Raw genomic sequence first — 20,659 nt, forward strand, 5'->3', positions numbered from 1 at the left:
ACACATTAAATTCACTTGGAATGCAAAATGTTGAATGGCTTTACAAATCTGATTCATTGCTATGTAATTCCTAATGACATTTCCAGAATAACAGAACAAAATGATAGAAAATATATAAAAAATACAGAAGATGAAAAGACACACCAGACAACTTTAAATCAGGCTACCTCCCTGATTTCTCTCCCCCCTGTACTCCATGTGGATGCACCAAGTACAATTGTGGCCCTGCCTCAGGACCTTTGCACGCATGGTTTCCATTTCCTGGAATGCTCTGCCCCAGACAGTCACATGGCTTACTCCCTGCATTCACTCAGCTCTCTGCCCAAATGTCACTTCGTCACAAAAGCCTGCCCTGACCAGCTTATCTAAAAAAAATTCTACCCTATCAATCTCTGTTTCCTTACCTGGTTTTAGTTACCACCACCTGATGATTTTTGTTGGCCCTTCACATTAGAAGGTAAGCTCCATGAGGACAGGGACTTTTTTTTACTGTTATCTATCAGTACCTATAGCACACAGTAGGCACCAAATAAATATGTGCCTCTATCATAAAATTTGCAGATGGGAAATCTAAACATTGTTGTCTTTATGTTTTGGCCAAACCCCTTCTAAAGTGTTTATTTTTGCAAACTGCAGCTTCCTCTCTCCTTTTATGCCTAACTAATGATCAAAGATGGGACAAATGGAGAAAAGTTTTCTCTGGAGAAAGAAAATTCAAGGATGGAGAGAAAGAATTTATGCCACGATGCTGGATTTTGTGGATATTCACCAGGCATTTATTTCCTTGGTCACCCAATCATAAAAGTGAGGGAAAACCTTCTTTCAGCCAGTGCGGGGAATACAACACCAATGCTACAAAAGTACTGGCATTCTAAATGCAAGGATGAGCTTAAAGAAATTATTTGAATCTAAGAGTGTGGGAGGGACATTGGCCCTCATGGTGCAGCAGGTGTGAGTCGGATCTAGCTAACTCCCCGAGGATCAAGGATTCAGTTGCCATGCCCTGAACAGGCGCTCCTGATTCCTACAAGTTCAACTCTTTATGAGACTTCTCCCATTTACCTTCTCTGGACCTCGCTTAGCACTAACCTATGTGAGGGAATCATGGTGACAGAAGGAAGCCTCCTCGCCCTGCCACTTCCCAGCAACCCTGCCCTGAAGGCACTCTCCACACTTTGGTTCTTTAAGGGGGCCCCACATCATGCAAAGCACTGAACCACAAGCTCGCTCATTGCCTTGGTGTCACCAGCACTGACCGAGAAAAGATGGCGTTAGGTGTAGGCTACAAGCAAAACACTCAGGGTCCCCAGCCCTTTCCCACCACAGCCTGTCATCCAGGAAATATGGAACAATCTGTCCAACCCCTCCCACATGTACACGGTCCTCTGGGAGCAGGTTACATACGTTTGTGAATTTATATACAGCCTGGTGTCAGGCCAATAAATTACTTCTGGAATTCAGTTCCAGTAAAGAAAAAAAAAATCCACCCCCACACAACAACAACAAAGGAAGGAAGCAAGAAATTTTAAAAAGAGGTGAGTCTTCTTTTCTTCCCACCCATGGGCTTTTCCAGTGCCTAGGAAGTTCTTCTTATAGTCTAACCTAATTCCTTCTTGAACCAATGTAAGACCTATATGTTTCCAAGTTTCATGGGAAATGGAGGAGTTCACAACTATGATCTATATTACCTACCTTCAAATACTTAAGGGCCTCTCTCTGCCTTCTCTTCTCTAAGATAAACAAGTTCTCTTCTTTAAGTCTGCAATAATCATCCAATTTATTTCACGGCCCCCTTGATCTTGAAACACGGCAAATTTGAATAAGATATTTGTTTTAAAGTAGTTATGTTGCTGTAAGTTCTGCTCCTCTAATACTTAAACTTTCCCCATTATGATACCTCTTTGCTTGTTGTATTTTAAACAGTGCAGGGAATGAGAAAAGATCTGCCTTGCTAGCGTCTGTCACCGCCGACCCTAGGGTGCCTATGAAGTGTATGCTTACAGCATTTACCTAAAATTATTCAGTGCTCTGGTGACATTATTACAAGAGAGGGCAGGAAGAGTGTCAACCTAATGAAGCGGCAGATTATATCTGATGGTCTCCATCTGAAAATCAGCACAGGCCAGGCTGTGTGCTAATCAAGCTACCAAGGGCCCTTCACCCTTGGACAACAGCAGCCTTTGACGACACCTGAGAGGAAAATGAGCTGCCCCCTTTCTACTGCTAATAAGCTTAGTGGAGAACGGGTTATGTTTCATGGGAAAAGCCATGCTCTCCCCTTCCAGGGCAAGCATCCAAAGCATAGGGGCTCCAGGAGGCAATAAACCATTCCTTCCCGAGTTGGAACTCGAACCATCCTGCTGGAAGGCTGACACTGTGGCCTTGAGTTCAGGACTGCCAGCACTTCACGGTGCTACATGTCATAGGGTTTCCATGTATCCTTATTGAATAAATGAATGAATGAGTTATTAAGATTTACATTTGGTTCTGAACATCCTAGTAAACAGCAAGAGGAATATACCAGTTCACGTAGTTTTCATGTGCATAAGACAGAAGAGAACATTACTTTAGAAAATATAACACTGCCAAAATTGTTTTGGAGAATGCTGAACATATGCTTCTGTGTGTTCTTAAAGTCCTCTGCTGATGGCCATGTGCGGTGGCTCACAGCTGTGTAATCCCAGCACTTTGGGTGGCCAAGGTAGGAGGATTGCTTGAGGCAGGAGTTCAGGAGTTCAAGACTAGCCTGGGTAATATAGCAAGGCTCTGTCTCTACAAAAATATTAAAAATGGGCCGAGTGTGGTACACACACCTGTAGTCTTAGCCACTTGGGAGCCTGAGGTGACAGGATTGCTTGAGCCCAGGAGTTCGATGATACAGTGAGCTATAATCATACCACTGCACTCCAGCCTGGGTGACAGAGCAAGACCCTGTGTCTACTTAAAAAAAGAAAACCTCCTCTGCTGAAAACCCATGCAAAAGGCCAGTGCTCTTTTCTTTATTTGCTAGGTGGAAGGATCTGTTGGTCACACATGGATTTTCCCATCCACAACTGCACCTGCTTATGTGGCAAAGATAAAAATCAGTAGCTTCTTCTCTGCATCTTTAACAGCCAACATGAACATACTATGGAGTCACATTCATTCAAACTGGTTGGGCCTGGAACAAGAAATCACACGGAGTGCAGCAATATATAAATTGTTCCTCAGCAAGTGGTCAGATTCCACCTGCTGATAATGTGCAACTAATTCCAGACTTCCTTTCCCTCCCTAGGTTCATATTCACCAATGACAAGAGTCTGAATCCATATATTCAAACAGGAGTTCAGAGAGTAGAAAAGAGAACATAATTTGTGTTTTTTGAAAAAGTAATTTCATTGAATACTGTCATCACACAAACTCTTTCAACTGAGGAGGAAAGAAGCCACAGGATATTATGCTAGCTTCTAAGCAGGATAAATAGAAACTTGGAGGAAGCAATAAGCCTTCTGAATTTTGGAATTTAATGATACTTTATAAAGAGTGAAAAGATTAACTCCTAATGTCAGCCAGGTTGACGTGAAACAGATAATTTTACATGGTATTAGAGGTAATGGCATTGATACATCATACCAAATTGCCCCAGAAAGATTGTATTAAAATTTAAAATATGTATTCCTTTGACCCAGCAAGTTTACTTCCAGTGATCTATTACAATGAAATAATAGAATATTTCTTTGTAAGGTGCAAAGATATATGTATAGAGACTTATTTATAGTACAGATGTGTTGTTTATGAAAGAAAAAATGAAAACAATCTAAATGTCTACTAACAAAAATTTGATTAAATAAGCCCTGGCATATTTAAAGAACTATAATGATTGTTTCACTCTTGCATGCACAAATATTTATTGAGCATCTGCTATGCTGAGCATAGGTCTAAACACATGAGTTATATCTCATAAAATATACAAAAATCTCTGCTCTTGTTGAATTTATATTCCAGACAAAATGTTTTCGAATAAAATTTTAATTGGTAAAATTTGAAATGCCTACATGTTTTTGAAATAGAGACATACATATAATTTCAGAGATACATATTTTCTTATGCATAGATAAGCCAGATATGCCCTTAAATGAACCCTTTGCAATCTCTCTGAAGCTCCTGTGGGCCCCTTACTTGCAAATGGGAAACCACTGGAGTGTCTTAAAAACAAAATAATAACAGCCTGAGCTTTGGAACACACTTAAGTGGATTCAGTCATGGCTTTGATATATACACTAACTGCATGATCTCAACAATTTAATTAACCTCACTCATCCAGTTCCCCCTCTTTGACTCACAGGATTACTATAAGAGTTCAAAGAAAAACAATATCTAAAGTCCTTTACACAATGCCTAGAAAATAGCAGATGCTCAATAAATGTCTGCTGCCTTCACTCTCTCCTTAGACTGCCTTGGGATTCAGAACACAACTACTCACTGCCTTTCTCTACTAATTTGTTATCCAACTTAAAAGGAAATGCATCCAACCAAAACATTTAAATGAAGAATTATTGTTGCTGCATCAAAGGATTTTTAATTTTCCTCTCTGTCGTCTTTCTCTATCTTGGCCCATATATACACAGCAAAAGTCAATCAATCTTCTTTCCTTCAGCAACTACATTTTTGTACTCCTTAACACTGTTCCCTCTTCATAGAATAAGCTGCCTAAAAACATTTTTTAATTAGGCCAATAGTCATTAGCTTACTTTGACCAGTATTCACATTTTTTTTCACAAAATAATTATTTTCTCACAAAGCTTATAAGTCAGCAAGGACAAATGCCTCTGCAGAATTCGGAGGAGCCATATCCTTCTAAACTAACTGCAGCACCCTTACAATTTGTTTTCTATTGGATGTTTTTCCTTAATTCACACACTTCACTTAATGCTTCAGCCTAGGAACACAGTAAAATCTTTCCGTAGAATATCTATTAGATAGTCGCAATCATGAAAATAAAATCCAGTGGCATAAAATAAGATGGCTCGTGACCCATCGCCATCTGGGAATGAGATGTCGTAACAGTGAATCTGCTAAGAAGCTAATGAAGACTCGGAATCTCTGGATGCCGGAGTTGGCCTCTGGCTGTAAGGTTCTACCAAAAGCCACGGTAATTCTTTCATTCAGTCCAGGGCACTGGTAGCTTATGAAATATTGAAAATAATGTTTCTTATGAAACTCACTGTTCCATCAGATAAATACTTTTAGGCACTTAGCACCAAGGGGAGAAAGATGTAACTTCTGAAGTAATGCTCTGTTTAGACTTAAATGCATATGAAACTGTGAAACTAATACATTTTTCTTTTTGCTTTGGTTGCCAGAACGTTCTGAATAAGATATAAATCTTAATAACTAATTCATTCTTCTATGTAGTCAATAAACATATATGGAGCCCCTATTACATGTCAGCCCCCATGCAAACTGCTGGTAATTTTAAGCTCAAGGACACAGTGTCAGCCCTCCAGAAAGCCATGGAAAGATATGAATTAGCAGGTAGCGATGACTATGATTAGGCATTCTTGGGATACTCTGGGAACACAAAGAAAGGGTACCACTTCCAGCCTGGGGTGGGGAGGGATGGCAGGGAGAATCAAGGAAAATGTCCCCTTAATGTGACATAAGATATCAGCTCTGGTTCTTAGTAAAGTATCTCTCATTGATTTCTGAGGTTTCTTAATTCTTTCTTTAAAAATATTTTGAACCTCCATAGAAATAGTTTGGAAAAAAACACACTTTTTTTTTTTTTTTGAGACAGGGTCTCACTCTGTTGCCCAAGCTGGAGTGCCGTGGCACGATCTTGGCTCACAGCAGGCTCCGCCTCCCAGGTTCAAGCAATTCTCCTGCCTCAGCCTCTTGAGTAGCTGGGATTACCGGTGCCTGCCACCACCGCTGGCTTATTTTTGTATTTTTAGTAGAGATGGGGTTTCACCATGTTGGCCAGGCTGGTCTCGATCTCCTGACCTCAGGTGATCCACCCACGTTGGCCTTCCAAAGTGCTGGGGTTACAAGCGTGAGTCACCATGCCTGGCCAAAAATACATATTTCTTTATTCATACATACACATATTTAAATATGCACACAAAGCTCATTAAGCAATATCCTTTTAACCTAAAGGAATTCTCAAAACTTACAAAAAAAAAAAAGTTTACAATTGACACTACAAAGGGACCCTGGGAAAATCAGACACAACTACAAGTAATCTTTTTTTTTTTTTTTTTGAGACAGAGTCTTGCTCTGTCACCCAGGCTGGAGAGCAGTGGGACAATCTTGGCTCACTACAACCTCCGTCTCCCGGGTTTAAGTGATTCTCGTGTCTCAGCCTCCCAAGTAGCTAGGATTACAGGTGTGCATCACCACAGCCGGCTAATTTTTGTATTTTTAGCAGAGATGGGGTTTCACCATGTTGGCCAGGCTGGTCTTGAACTCCTGACCTCAAATGATCCACCTGCCTCAGCCTCCCAAAGTGCTGGGATTACAGGCATAAGCCACTGGGCCCGGCCCTACAAGTAATCTTCAAAGAGTTGATGGTTGCTTTAAATATTTCCCACGATTCTAAAATAACTTTGGTTTTAAAATATTATTTTATGAATATAGCATGTTCTTAACCTTGCATGCCGTGCTACTCTTTGTTCCAGCACACCAATTCCAAAGATCTTGATCAAGTAGCCCTGGGCTGGTAGACAGTGATTGACAACCCAGATTGACTACGTGGTCTCAGGATGGATCCTGGCTTGCTTCCAAATTTGGCTAATGCAAAGCTCTTGCATTCCTTTGCCTCCTCCCTTACCAACTTTTCCCTCTGCCACATCATATTCTGTGAGAGAATGGGGTTGTTGGCATAATTTCAAGTTATATCATTGATTCAAATCTATCTTAAGCAAACCTACTTTTATTTCAGATGAATACTCTCTAGTGATCTGAATTGCAGGGGCAGTAAAACAACTCTACATTTATGTAAGCATTCTCATCCCCTAAGGAATAGTTTTCCAGGCCTACAGATACCTTAGAAGCGATAAAGAGTTTAGTAGGCTGGAGTCTTTTTTGTGGCTTTCTAAAAAATCAGAATTCCATGTAATTGAAATATAATGAATTTGGTGCTTGACAACAACAACAACTGCTTTAATAAAGTACAATCTAGGCATAATTCTATAGCAGCCACCTCATAAAACTATGGTTAAAATGAGAATAGCCAACTTGTAAATCAGAAGCAGCCAAGGTAGTAAGATGTGACTGCAGAGAAGAGCACAGGGAGAAGCTGACTCCATCCCACTAAGCCCTCTGCCTGATCCTTCTCCAGCTCAAGTACACAGGGCTCTCTCTCTCTCCTTTCTTCAGGTCTCTGTTCTACGTCCCCTTCTCAGAACCACACTTCATAAACTAATACCGCCAGCATTCCCCAGCCCCCTTCCCTGCTGGCTTGCTTTGCTTACTCTTCCTTCCTTCTTCCTAAACTTCCTTCCTTCCTTCATTTGTTTTTGCACAGCACTTGCCACCACTAGAAACATATTGCTTGTCGATCTTTCCTCTCCTCTCAATATAACATATCCCCAGAGAACAGGAACCATGGTTTTTTCACTACTGTATCTACAGCATCTAGCACCAAGTAGGCATTCAATAAATATTTGCTAAATGGATTTTCTTTATTTCACTCTTTTAGCTCACATACATTCTCCTGTGCATCTCCATACTGACACAAAAGTGCACTGAATGAAGGTAGAAAGAACATTCTCTAACCTTCTCTTCTCCCTGATTCTAGCAAAGAAAAGGACTCTAGAAAAAGTCAAAGCCAATTGAAGCAAGTGCCCCAAGAAGTTCTGCTAATCTTGCAGTAATACATCTAGGATTATACCTTACAGGCCAACATGTGAATGTATTTCGACCTAGTGGTTCTGATACTCTTGAAAGATGCCCAACTCTGCATGGTTCCCAAAACTATTCTCTAAGATATTCCCAAAGGGAGGATAAATCACTAGCAATGCCTAGTTACGATCTTGAAGTGAAACAGATTTACTCTGGCTATACTGACTCCCTTTCTAGCACCTAAAGTCAAAGGACAGGGAGGAAGGAAAGGTGCTAAGATACTAATGAATATATCGTTATATTGATAACCACTGGGTCTTAGTAACTTTCCTGGGTCTCGGTATCTCATTAAACTAACCACAGAGCCTTAGTACCTTTCCTGAGTCTTAGTACCTCATTAAACTGACCACAGAGCCTTAGTACCCTTCCTGGGTCTTAGTACCTCATTAAACTGACCACAAAGCCTTAGTATCTTTCCTGGGTCTTAGTACCTCACTAAACTGACCACAGAGCCTTAGTACCCTTCCTGGGTCTTAGTACCTCACTAAACTGACTACAGAGGCCCAGTTTCCCAAGATTACTTTGCAGTTTAGAATCGCTCTAGCCAAAGACATTCAATTTCCTGAATATGAGAATATGAGTCTGTGGGACCCTTTAAATCTTAAGTCTGGCTAAAGAGGAAGGCAACCCAGATGTACATAGAAATGAGAGGCTTTGGGCCACATAATTCACTGGAGATCTAGAACCTAGTAAGAACAAAACTCTGAAATATAATTAAATAAGCACTACAGTTCCTGATCCATAATTGTTCTTGGTCTGTTGCTACAATGAAATGCACCATAGAAAAAAATTTTAAAATAAGTAAATAAATAATAGCATCAGTTCCCAGAAACTGAGGGCTTTGGACAGACTTTGAAACATTCTAAGTCTCAGAATTCTGTGTTGATGCTTGCTATCAAAGTGTTCTACTAAACTGCCTGCCAAGCAGCAACGAAGCAGAGCCCTAGCAATTCATTCAACAAGCTACCAAGAGTGGAAGGCTAATTTAATGGGGCAGGGCCAAGCACAGTTAACAAACTTCACATCTGTAAAATGGAAATAAGTTGTCCCCAGTCTTTAGCAGTACGTCTCCTTGCTAAGTAGCACTAAAAAGGCTTCAAAGCCTTTCTCCTTCTCGGTGTGTAACTGCCAATGAGTTCATTTCACTTCCATCTGCGGAAAAGGAGAGAGAGCCAAAATGTTGGGCTTTGGCCCCGCACCCACGAGAGCTGCCAGAGATTGAGAAATCGAACTGCATCTAACCCCTTCCCTAGAGAAAGGACCTAAGCAATCACGTTCCACTTGTCATTAACCTATGGACCTTTCTATGTCCCTTTCCTTTTGCCCAAACCGAAACCAAATCATGGTACATGAAAGGTGAGTCCACTTCTACACGAACCCTCTGTAAACCTGTCCCAGGCTCCCTGGGTTCCATCTAGAATGCTGCTTCTGTTTGTGGCACACAGGGAATCTGGCATGGCCCTGGAAAATTTACATTTTCAAAACCTCAAAAAAATAAACTTCATTCTAGGCACGGCTCTTCTTTAAGCATTCAATGAAATAAATTCTGTCTGCCCTATTTCATTTGATTCTATGCAACCAGCCCTGACTTGCCTATGATTGTTTCTTTTAAAAAAGGAAGCATGGACCCAGGATGCATGGCTTTGCTCAGCCCCATACTGGGTTAGCTTTGGCATGTCTCTTCTCCTCTCCCAGTCTCAGTTTCTCCATAAATAAAGCACAAATGACAAGACTAAAACGATCACCTGATAGTGCTGTCTAAGATTCTGTGGTTCTGTGGACTTTTCTAAGATGTTTCTCTCTTTGAAAGAAGTATTTTCATCATCAATTCTTTCTAGCCTCTCATTCTGCTTTAGCTCCCAAAGACTTTGCTGGTCAGATGTCCTTTGCTTTATGTTGGGAAATTTTCATTGTGACTCTTCAAGTCAGTCACACAAGAGACTGACTTAAGATCCAGGAAGGGATCTGACAACTTTCCCATCATTTGATCATTAAACTTAGGGAGGAGAGAAGTGGTGCTGACCAACCACACGGGCCCACATATATACTTTCTTTTGGGATTCTGAAGATGTGCCCTTGGGATTCTAAGATGTGCCTTGTAAGATGGGCTTACAAATAAATTATTGTGCAGGAGGCTTGCAGCTCTAAAGTAATTAGTGGCCTATATCACCTTCCCAAGACGATTCTCTCTTTTCTCTTTCCCTCCTCTTTTTCTTTCTCATATTTGCTCGCTCTTTCTCTCTTTCTTTCCTTTTTTTCCTTCCCTCTTTTTCATCCCTTGTCTTTTTACTTGGTCCTGCCAGTACAACTAAGGAGGTTATTTAGACCTATTGGCAATCCATAGGAAAATAAAATAATCAAAAAATTGCTGCTTATCTTCAGTGAACAGAACCACAAGATTAGGACTCAAAGCCATCTGAAGCACTTTCATGCTGGCAACATTAAGAAACCTATAACATAAAAGCATACAAGATGAAATGAATCCACAATTGCAAATTAAGATCAGCAGCTACCTTTACGTCAAAACATTCTGAGACACAGCTTTGTGTCAAAAGTTCTTTCATAAAAAGTCAATATGATTAGGGGAAGATACTGAAACCACATTATTTAACCAATGAACAAGCAGCGTAATCCCTGAGATTAATGAAACTCCAGATCACAAATGTTTAATATATTTTTGCTAAGCATGAGTAGCTCATGTGGTGAGGATCCATAGTTAAATAAAAATATCTTCTCTACACCACTTGTGAACATAATACTCACAACATCCATGTGATTAACGGGGCAGCCTAGTCCAGGAGGGTTGCCAACAGCAGGCAGAAGTGTGGCATATCTAAACAAATGAACATGAAAAGGTATCATTATGACTGATATTGTAGACATTTGGGATAAAGGGATTTTAAGTAAGTAGGGGGTTTTAGGCTGGGGACACATCATAAAGAGGTCCTTAGGCTCAATAACCTTTCCTAACCACAAACCAGGTACAAGAAAAGACCAGATTTTGTACAGCGGCCTCTTGTCCTTGGGTAGAAAGATTTGGCAGGACATAGATGGAGTGGATACACATTTTTAGTGTCTGCAGGAATTAGGAAGGAGAATGCAGTCAATACTCCTTTCCCCAGTCACAGAAAATCACTTAATCCAGCTCTGTTGTAAGTTAATGGGACAAGGCCTAATACTCTCTTTTAGATGCAGAAGTTTTTGGTTGTGAACATGCATCTTCAACTTTACCTCCAGGTATAAAACAGAACTTGTCAGGTACCTAAGATAAATAACTAGCTTTTGCCCCTCCTGGATTAATTACTCCATGGATGTGTGCCTAAATAAAGACTTATTATGATATGGCTATAGGACCCAAGCCAAACCACTCTGCCCAAATTAAACTAGCGACTTCTCTTCTCCTCCCCTTCAAAAGGCATTTAAAGAGTTTTTTCCCCTAGAATAATAAAAATGTCACACATCTGGAAATTTGCCATTTTGAGAACAAAGGCTGGGGGACAGATCAGTAGATGGGCACAAACTGTCCTCAGCAACAGCCTCACGGGGGAACAAATCTTCCCTGTGTGTCCTGATGAATCCAAGGCTCAGAAAATCACAGACTTAAGAGTTGGAGGGAGAAAAGCTGCCATTCGGAGCTCTGGTCAAGGTGGCCTCCTAGGGGCCTACAGGAAAGAGGGGGGTGTATCCACTTAATTGGAGCACAAAGCCTGTAGTACCCAGGCTCCTGGACCAAAGATGAGAGCCTGAGATGAAGTGGAAGCAGAAGTCCAGGCACCTGTGTATATACCTCCTCCTTCTTCCTTCCCAGACATCACGCCTTGTTGGCAGGTCCCAGGCTGACCTCCATTCAACAGCCAGTACTTACAGAGTTTCTATCTTGAACCAGGCATTGAATTAGAAATGAACAATACAAAGATGAGTTATACAGGCTCTCTGCTCTGCCTACAAAGCCCCATCAAGAAGTCTGCATAAAGTCCACCATAAGTCTCACCTACCTCATCACAGCACCAGCAGCTGGGGATGCTGCATACACCACAGGAAAAGCATTATAACTCTAAATAGCACTTAGAACTGCTCACCACTTCCTCCAAGGAGATACACTTGGCTAGTACACAACTGAGGCTGCATTCCGTTGACTTAAAGATTGTCTCCAGTTATAAACCAGGAGGAGGAAATCCACAAAGCTTATTAGTCATTTATGCTTCAGCAGGAAGGAGTTCACTGCATCCATCCCAAAGATGAGATTTTCAGATGGAGAGTTTGAGGAGGGGTTCCCTAAAGTATGGGTTGGGACACATATTCAGAGGGTAGCCCAGGCCTGGCATTTGTCTGAAGTGTTTTAGGCCACACTCTCAAGAAACATCCTGCTTCCTATATTTTGTAAATTCCTAAGCTTGTTGAAATCATTTATACCCTAATTAACTTCACCTGCTATAGCTCTTAAATTTATTTGTTTTCTTATTAGCATCTTAAAAGTCTATAGGAGATGACTTTCTCAAGAACTGTCCTAAACATATGGATTTTGGTCATTCTTCCCTTGCATGTCCCTGGCAGATAACCAGCAGAGGACCTTTTTGTGTTTAAAGGATGTGCCATATATGCTGAGTTTTAGGAAGCATGCAATCAACCCCACAAATCTCACATGCCCTTTGTTATTCACCCATTCAACATTGTATTTCAAGCAATCACAGATTACTCATCATTTTTCATCAGAAAAGAGATGAGGTTCCCCAGGTAAAGTCTCCTTTTCTCTCATTTGTGAAGTTAGGGCAGATGGCCTACATAATTCTCATCGGATTTTCTTATGGTTACAACCAAGGGGATCAGAACACTAGGCAAGATAAAAAATAGAGCAGTCTCTCAAAAGCAAAGTAAAAGTAGGTGATATGTTCTTTACTGGTATTCCTTATGCACCTGAGCAATGAACAGATGCATAACCTTCTACAATGCATCCTGTTGCTATTTTGTTGATACAAAGGCTCTGTAATTTCCCTAAGACATTTTGACTTGTTTTGTAAGGTTATTTTCTGAGAGATAAAATTTAGGAAATGTTCACATTCAAAGACCCTCTTACCACCATTCATTAGGAAATGCTTATTGCCTCACACATTTCTTTCAATAGTCTCTATCCAGGTGAGACAAAAACACTAAAGACTGTCTTGATTAACACCAAATAAAACCCAGTTCTATCTCCAACTTCCATCCTTGTGAGACTCTCTCATCTAATTACAGTAACTGCTCAACAACAATGTGGAAAAAAGGCAGTGCCAATGATTAGAACTAGGACAAGGAAGCAGTTTTCAGAAAGTATCCCTAAAGTCCATGATTTGGATCTACAATTTGAACGAAATAACCTGCTCTACTAATTAAAGACTGACCTGTCAGGAGATTTAAAATGCTATTTGATGGAACATCCCTAAATGCCATATCCAGGTCTCTGTCAAACCATCTAGAAAATGCAATTCAATTCCAGTAAAGTTTGTTACATGATAGATGTGACTAGGTACAAAAAGAAATATTAGACTCAAGCTTGATTTTCAAGAAGCAAATGATGGCAACATCATTTCCAAGAAGAAAAAACAAAAAGATTTTAGAAGCAATAGGTTATGTTTTTTCTTTTAAGAAATCATGTAAATGATATATGTTAGCTGAAAACATCTTTTAAAGGAGTTGAATAACCAAATATGGGGTCTAATTTGTTTCTTTTTTAAAAAAAATCATCATTTACCTATGCAGTACTATATTTTGAAGACACATCTCTGGCCAATGACTTCAAGGTGATCAGTCCAACAAAAAAGATTATTAGGTAGAATGTGAAATTGTGCTGGGCACCATTATACCCCACAAACCAAGAGTAGAGTAGTTCCAGGTCTCATTTGACACTTAGGCCCAAGTTAGCTGTAACTGAAAGGAGACAAGGAACTGGGGGTATTCTATAAGAGATCCATTTTTCTGCTCCTAGCACATATTCGGCAAGGTCTTCCTGCTACAATATAACAGGATCCTGGGTAAATATAACAATCTTATAATGCATTTATGACTACCAAAAAATTGAAGAAAATGTCCCAAGAGAGTACATAGATATACACATACATACATACACACACATACATACACATATATACATACATACACACACACATACATACATACATACACACATACACACACACATACACACATACATACACACATACATACACACATACATACATACAGACAAGGAAGAGGGGAGGAAAGGAAGGAAATATAAAATCAAAATAGTAAGTGGCAAGCACACACACAAGTCAGGGTAGCCCAGGGAGCAGGTGCTGCTAAGTCCTCTGGAACTGGAGACTGAGTGCTGGGACCCTCACATGGTGGGGCAGCTGAACCCGAGACTTGTGCAATAAGTCAAGATCCTTAAAGGTTACTAATGCAGTCCCAGATCAGTCCTCATCCCAAGTTCCAGGACACAAGAAATTTAAATATTTTCTGGAGTAAAGTTCTCAGTTTGAGCCCTCGATATTGTTAAATTTTATCAAATATAAGCTCACACAAATAACTTCTCAAAACACAAGAAAACAAAACAATGGAAATGAGAGTTGGCATAAATGAAAAACAACAGAATTACACCCTCAATTACCAAATATCTAGTATTCTCAGACACAGAATATTGCTATATATAAAATATTTCATATAATAAAATATGAAATATTAAAATGAACAAACAAAAAGAGACTTTAAGAAAATGACCAGAAAGATTTGCAAACTAGCCAAAGAGAATTACAAAACAACAACAGTATAAAATCATTAAAACTGAAAACTCAATGGACCGATTAAACCACAGATTTATATAGCTGAATAGAGAATTACTGACCTGACAAAGCTTATGAAAAAAAAAATTACCAGAATGCAGTACAGAGAGAAAGATAAAGAGATGGAAATTATTAAGAGGCTATTAAGAGGCATGAAGCACAGAAGAAGAAGGTTGAACACAAGTCTAATGGACGTCCTAGAAGGAGAGAATAGAGAATGGAGGAGAGGTAATTTTGCGACACAATCGCCAGGGTTTTTCTAGAACTGGTGAAAGACACCAATCCAAAGATGCAGAAACACCCTATATCCCAAGCAGAAGAAATCAAAAGTACGGTTGACCCTTGAATGACACAGGTTTGAACTGTGTGGATGCACTTATACATGGATTTTCTTCTGCCTCTCCCACCCTTGAGATGCAAGACCGATCCCCTCCTCTCTTTTCCTCCTCAGCTGACTCAATGTAAAGATGACAAGGATGAGGACCTTTATCCGTACTTTTCACTTAATCAATGGTAAATATATTTTCTCTTCCTTATGGTTTTTGTAATAGCATTTTCTTTTCTCTGGTTTACTTTATTGTAAGAATACAACATATAATACATATAACATACAAAATAAGTATGCATTGACTGTTTATTGGTAAGGCTTCTGGCCAACAGTAGGCTATTAAGTAGTTAAGTTTTGGGGGAGTCAGAAATCATACATGGATTTTCAACCATGCAGAGGGGTCAGCATCCCTAAGCCCACCATTGTCCAAGAGTCAACTATATTCCACATCTAGGGACATTGAAATGATCCTACAGAATACCAAAAGCAACCACAATATTATGAAGGCAGCCAGAAAAGAGGTCAGCAATTAGACTGATGGCTAATTTCTCAACAGCCACAACTGAAGTCAGAAGATAGCAGCTATCTTCCTTTCATTTTCCCTTGCATTTGTTTAATTACGAAGAGTTTAAGCATCTCTTCTCAAGTTCAAGGGTCAGTTGTACTTATTTACCTATAAACTGACAATAGTTATCTTCAAAGTGGTAGGAGAAAATAAGTACTCACATGTCTGAAGTTCTGGGTAAGAGATGGAGTCTCGCTGTCGCCCAGGTTGGAGTGCAGTGGCGCGATCTCGGCTCACTGCAGGCTCCACCTCCCAGGTTCACGCCATCCTCCTGCCTCAGCCTCCTGCGTAGCTGGGACTACAGGTGCCCGCCACCTCGCCCGGCTAGTTTTTTGTATTTTTAGTAGAGAAGGGGTTTCACTGTGTTAGCCAGGATGGTCTCGATCTCCTGACCTCGTGATCCGCCCGCCTCGGCCCCCCAAAGTGCTGGGATTACAGGCGTGAGCCACCGCGCCCGGCCGAAAATAAGTCTTAACTAGAACACCCAATGAAGAAATTTTTTAAGAATGACAAAGAAATATATTTTCTTATACACAATAACAGAGTTTACTATCAACAAAACTTCAAAAGAATTTCTAAAGACCTTACTTTAGGAAAGAGGAGATAAGGAATGTCAAGGAGCAGAAAAGTTGGTACATAGGTAGGTAATCTTAAATGAGTATTTTTAAACTGTCTCTGTAAAACAAAAAATATTTACACTGTGGTGGTAAAAGGAGTCAGAACTAAAATATCGGGCAACAATAGCATATAATTCAAGAGAGAGTGATTGGAGTTAAAGTACTCCAAGATGCCTGAGTTGTTTGGAAATGGGGTTAGGATACCAACTTTATTCACAGTGGGAGAAAGTGGTATCATAGCCCTAATCCACCAAGACCTCGAGCCAGGACTTCTCACCACTTTCCCTCCTAACCTAATCCACTCCAGCCAAGCCTGCCCTCCACAGTTGTGACGGGGGAGAGGTTGACTTGTTTCCTGACAGAATTAAATTCTCCGGAGGAATCCCATGGCCCCTGGAGGCAGGGTGGCTTCCCTGGGTGGAAGAGGGGCTTAGAGCAAAGAAAAACTCTCCAGGAAGAGGAAAGAGTGTTTTGGCAGCTTAAACTTTCAGCTGTGTCTAGAGAGTAATCTACTTATCCTAACTTGCAGGCCAGGTGTGGCTTTGTTTGTGAAGGGCTTTGTCGGGGCCAGGCGTTGTTTGACTTTGGCAAACAGGCTTGGAGATTAGTGATTTGTGAAGTTACAGCACTGACTGGGAGGTAAGATGTGTTTGAGTTCCTGGGTTTTACCAATCCAGAGGTTTGGGATGGCGGAAATGAGGCAACATGAAAAGTTTCTGTTTGACCGGAAGAACCCAATTTCCTCCTGGAATTTTTCTGCTAGATGCAGTCTGACCACATCGATCCACACCAACTTTCTTCTTAGAAAATAATAAATCACAGAAAGACTATCCTTCAAAGGCTTCTTTGTAACCTGGTTGCTGAGCCTGGGTCTACCTGAATGTTGGGTTCTAGGAAAATGACCTACAGAAGTTTCTTGTGGCCATTTCTTCATCACGTTTCCTGACCACTTGGACAGTGGGGGTTGGTACAGGGAGGGGGAGGCAGGAAAAGAGTTGGGGATGAGCAACACTGCAATTGGAACCCTAACTTGTGGAATTCGGGCTCCTTTTTACGTAATCCTAAAGCAAGCAAGTAGAAAGGTCAGTTGGCCGGGGAGAAAATGTGTAACACATTTAAGTGCCAGTTCCAAATTATTTATGAACTATCTAATATTTTCATGGGCTCTATTTCTGATGAACTCCATTAGAGGAATTAGTGAGCAGTGGCAATAACAGCTAATAGTTGCCTGGCTAACGCAACTTCAGAACTGTTAGAAGTGATGCTACTCTCGTGGGTTGCTAAGGACAACCCTAGTTGAGAATGCTGAGCTGCTCCAGCATGCACACCTGTTCATGGTATCATGTGATGCCCACTTAACATCATGGGTTTAGAACCCCTGCCAAAAAAACAGACCATGCACTTAACCACCAAACACACCATTACCTGGGTTTCCCACATGCACATATATAATTGCCCTGAGCATTGATAACAATTATCTGCTATATGCAAAGAGGAGACAACGTTCTCTGCCCAGCAGAAAAACTGTCATTGATAATTACAAGGTAGTTGGTCTCAGCCCCAAAAGGGACTATATATTGGCATCCCCCAAGAAGTGTTGTATTTACAAGCCATATTCCTGGAGGGGTTAACGCAGTGAAGAATGAAAAGGACAAGACATTCTTTAATATTTTCAACAAAAGGAATTAGTACTTCAGAAAATTAGTGAGTAAATATTTATGAGAGTTCAGTACGCTGCTTGGTTATGGTAAAAATAGGAAGAATGGCCCTTGGATTCCATAGGAGTGGGTGCTTAACTAGAAAAGCACACAGCAAAGGAGCCCGTGGGACCTCCTTGGATAACATCAGGTGAGTATTACATTTCCTAAATATGTGCTACTAAATCATCCAAAACTTCATGAATTCTTGGGGTGAAGACTTGTGGTCTTTTACAGCATTTTAAAATTATTTATTTATTTATTTAGAGACAAAGTCTCTCTCTGTCGGCCAGGCTGGAGTGCGGTGGTGCAATCTCAGCTCACCGCAAGCTCTGCCTCCCAGGTTCAAGCGATTCTCCTGCCTCAGCCTCCCAAGTGAGTAGCTGGGGGTGTGTGCCACCACGCCCAGGTGATTTTTGTATTTTTAGTAGAGACAGGGTTTCACCATGTTGGCCAGGATGGTCTCGATCTCTTGACCTCGTGACCTGCCTGCCTCAGCCTCCCAAAGTGCTGGGATCACAGGTGTGTACAGCGTTTTTAAATTGTTCTTTTCTTCCTCCCTCCCTTCTCTTTTCTTTCCTTTTCTCACGAAGAGGACACAAAGGCCAAGATTACCAGTTTAGTGCCCTTTCCTCCGCATAGTAATTGTCCAACTTTAGTTACGTACAGATCTTTTTTTAAAGATCTTCCCTTGAATTCCCATAATGTTAACTCTAATTATCATTATTAGGGTGTTACTTAGAAAACAACCAACATAAAACCAGGCCCAAAATCCTTAGACATACTACCTTTCAGCTACCAACACCACAGAACATGCATAAATAAGTACAACCAAAATCATAAAGCCAATAGCATTCAAGTTAAGTTAAAAGCATTAATTTAACATGCTGGATGATATTCTGCTGAAACCACACTGCTGCCCAAATGAGGAGCTGTATGGTACTGATCACTGTGGCATGGAGTTTCTGGAGCTCAGCAAGCATCCTGTTCCACGTGATGACTGAATTCTCCTGCCACCTTCCCTTCTGGAACTACTGTGAAACCTTTCTTCATCAGCCTGCTGTGTGGGCACTTGCTCTTTGAATGTAAACAGTGCTTTGGGATCAAATTAAATCTACCGTGATTTTTTCTTAAGAACACTCCACATTGAAAGTGGTCCTGCTTGACACTAATTTGAACAGAAACCTAATGTAGGTGCAGACACTGAAACCATGTCACAGTACTCAGTTATAAGGTAGTCATCCAAATGATCCAGAATATGCCTATCTTAAATTTTTATTGCCATCCGAATAAAAGCAACATGTGAAAATCTGTATAGAGGACTCACAATTCCCCGAAGTCCATAAATGTTCAGAGGCCCTCAGCCCCCAAAGTGAGAAACTGCCCTGTGGAATGCTGTCTGGTGTCCATGTGGTTACACAGACAAGCTGCCCTGAGTATGTACTGAAATAAGAAACATACTCTCACTCATAGGTGGGAACTGAACAATGAGAACACTTGGACACAGGGTGGGGGACATCACACACCGGGGTCTGTCATGGGGTGGAGGGAGGGGGGAGGGGGGAGGGGGGAGGGATAGCATTAGGAGGAATAACTAATGTAAATGACGAGTTAATGGGGGCAGCACACCAACATGGCACATGTATACATATGTAACAAACCTGCACATTGTGCACATGTACCCTAGAAGTTAAAGTATAATAAAAAAAAGAAAAAGAAAATAATAATAATAATTTTAAAAAAAAGAAAAAAGAAATGAGAAACATGCCTCCATCAAAACCTGGAGGGGTGGGGTTAGGAGCTGGAGCAGAACTGAAACAGCTATTATAAAGAGTAAAATCGGAGCTAACACAAGATGACTAGAAAGATGGCCACAGAGCAAGCACAGCGCCCACGGACTTGTGACACGATCTTGGCAGTGCTGAGTGCTCTTTCAGGAGCCCCCAGCTTTCCCACTGCGACCCAGTTTTCATGGTAAAATGGATGTAATATTTAAGGCCTTTCTGGAAGACTGCAGTCCAGAGGGTTGTGAAATATGAACCATGCTTTAGATTTCACTAAATGGGTCACCAGTGCTGCTACTGAAACAAACTTCCACAATTATGATGATAGTTTGTTTTGGTCTGTTTCTTTCTCGTTTGGGGTATTTCCATTTGCCCCTTCACCTCCACCAGCACTGGATCCATTATTGGCCCTGCTCTGTGTTCCAGGAGGGTGACTCCTAAAGGCAGCACCACCCAGGGTCCTGTGCCAGGTGACTTTTGGTTGGGTTCTGTCAGTGGGAGGCACTAGCATGAGACTGGAGGGAAAGAGGAATGGGAGGTTGAGGTTTTCCCTCCAATCCTTGGGTGCTTCACTGCAGCATCTCTGGTGAAAGCTGTGTCCTTCCACAGCCCCGGCCCCGGCAGGTCCTGCTTCTCTATGGCTGCAGCTCTAAGTGCTCATGGAACACTACTTTCTTCTACCACCCCTTCAGCCCAGGGCTGGCCATGAGCCCTCATGAAACACTATGTCCCTCTCTCATCCCTTCAGCCCACAGCTGGACATGACTTTCCACTGTTGGAGTCCCTTGTTTGCTCTTTAACCCTGCACACACTTCTGTAAGTATAGCCCTTCATGACATCCTCTTCATCTGAACCAGTGGGGTGAATTCTGTGTTCTGCTGGGACTGCTACAATCATCAGATTTGGTCAGTCAGATCAGCTCTATGTGAACTCCTAAATGCAGATTAGAGTTTTGAAAGTTAACCACATAAAAAAGTAGAAAAAGCACTC

At 41.1% G+C, this 20,659-nt stretch overlaps 1 protein-coding gene across 7 annotated transcripts in view; it reads right to left on the minus strand.

Moving 5' to 3' along the window:
- Nucleotides 1–20,659, minus strand: part of LYPD6B (LY6/PLAUR domain containing 6B) — a 178,295-nt gene that overhangs the window by 75,227 nt on the left and 82,409 nt on the right. For 3 of the 7 annotated variants that reach the window (XM_032145933.2, XM_032145932.2, XM_032145934.2), the window contains one exon: nt 10,645–10,714. The exons of the other annotated variants lie outside the window; for them this stretch is intronic. The gene's annotated coding sequence lies outside the window, so the exon portion shown is untranslated. The remainder of the gene's footprint in view (nt 1–10,644; nt 10,715–20,659) is intronic. 7 annotated transcript variants of the gene reach the window in all.

Source organism: Hylobates moloch, unplaced genomic scaffold, assembly GCF_009828535.3.
Source record: "Hylobates moloch isolate HMO894 unplaced genomic scaffold, HMol_V3 SCAFFOLD_24, whole genome shotgun sequence".
In the NCBI taxonomy this organism is placed as follows: domain Eukaryota; kingdom Metazoa; phylum Chordata; class Mammalia; order Primates; family Hylobatidae; genus Hylobates; species Hylobates moloch.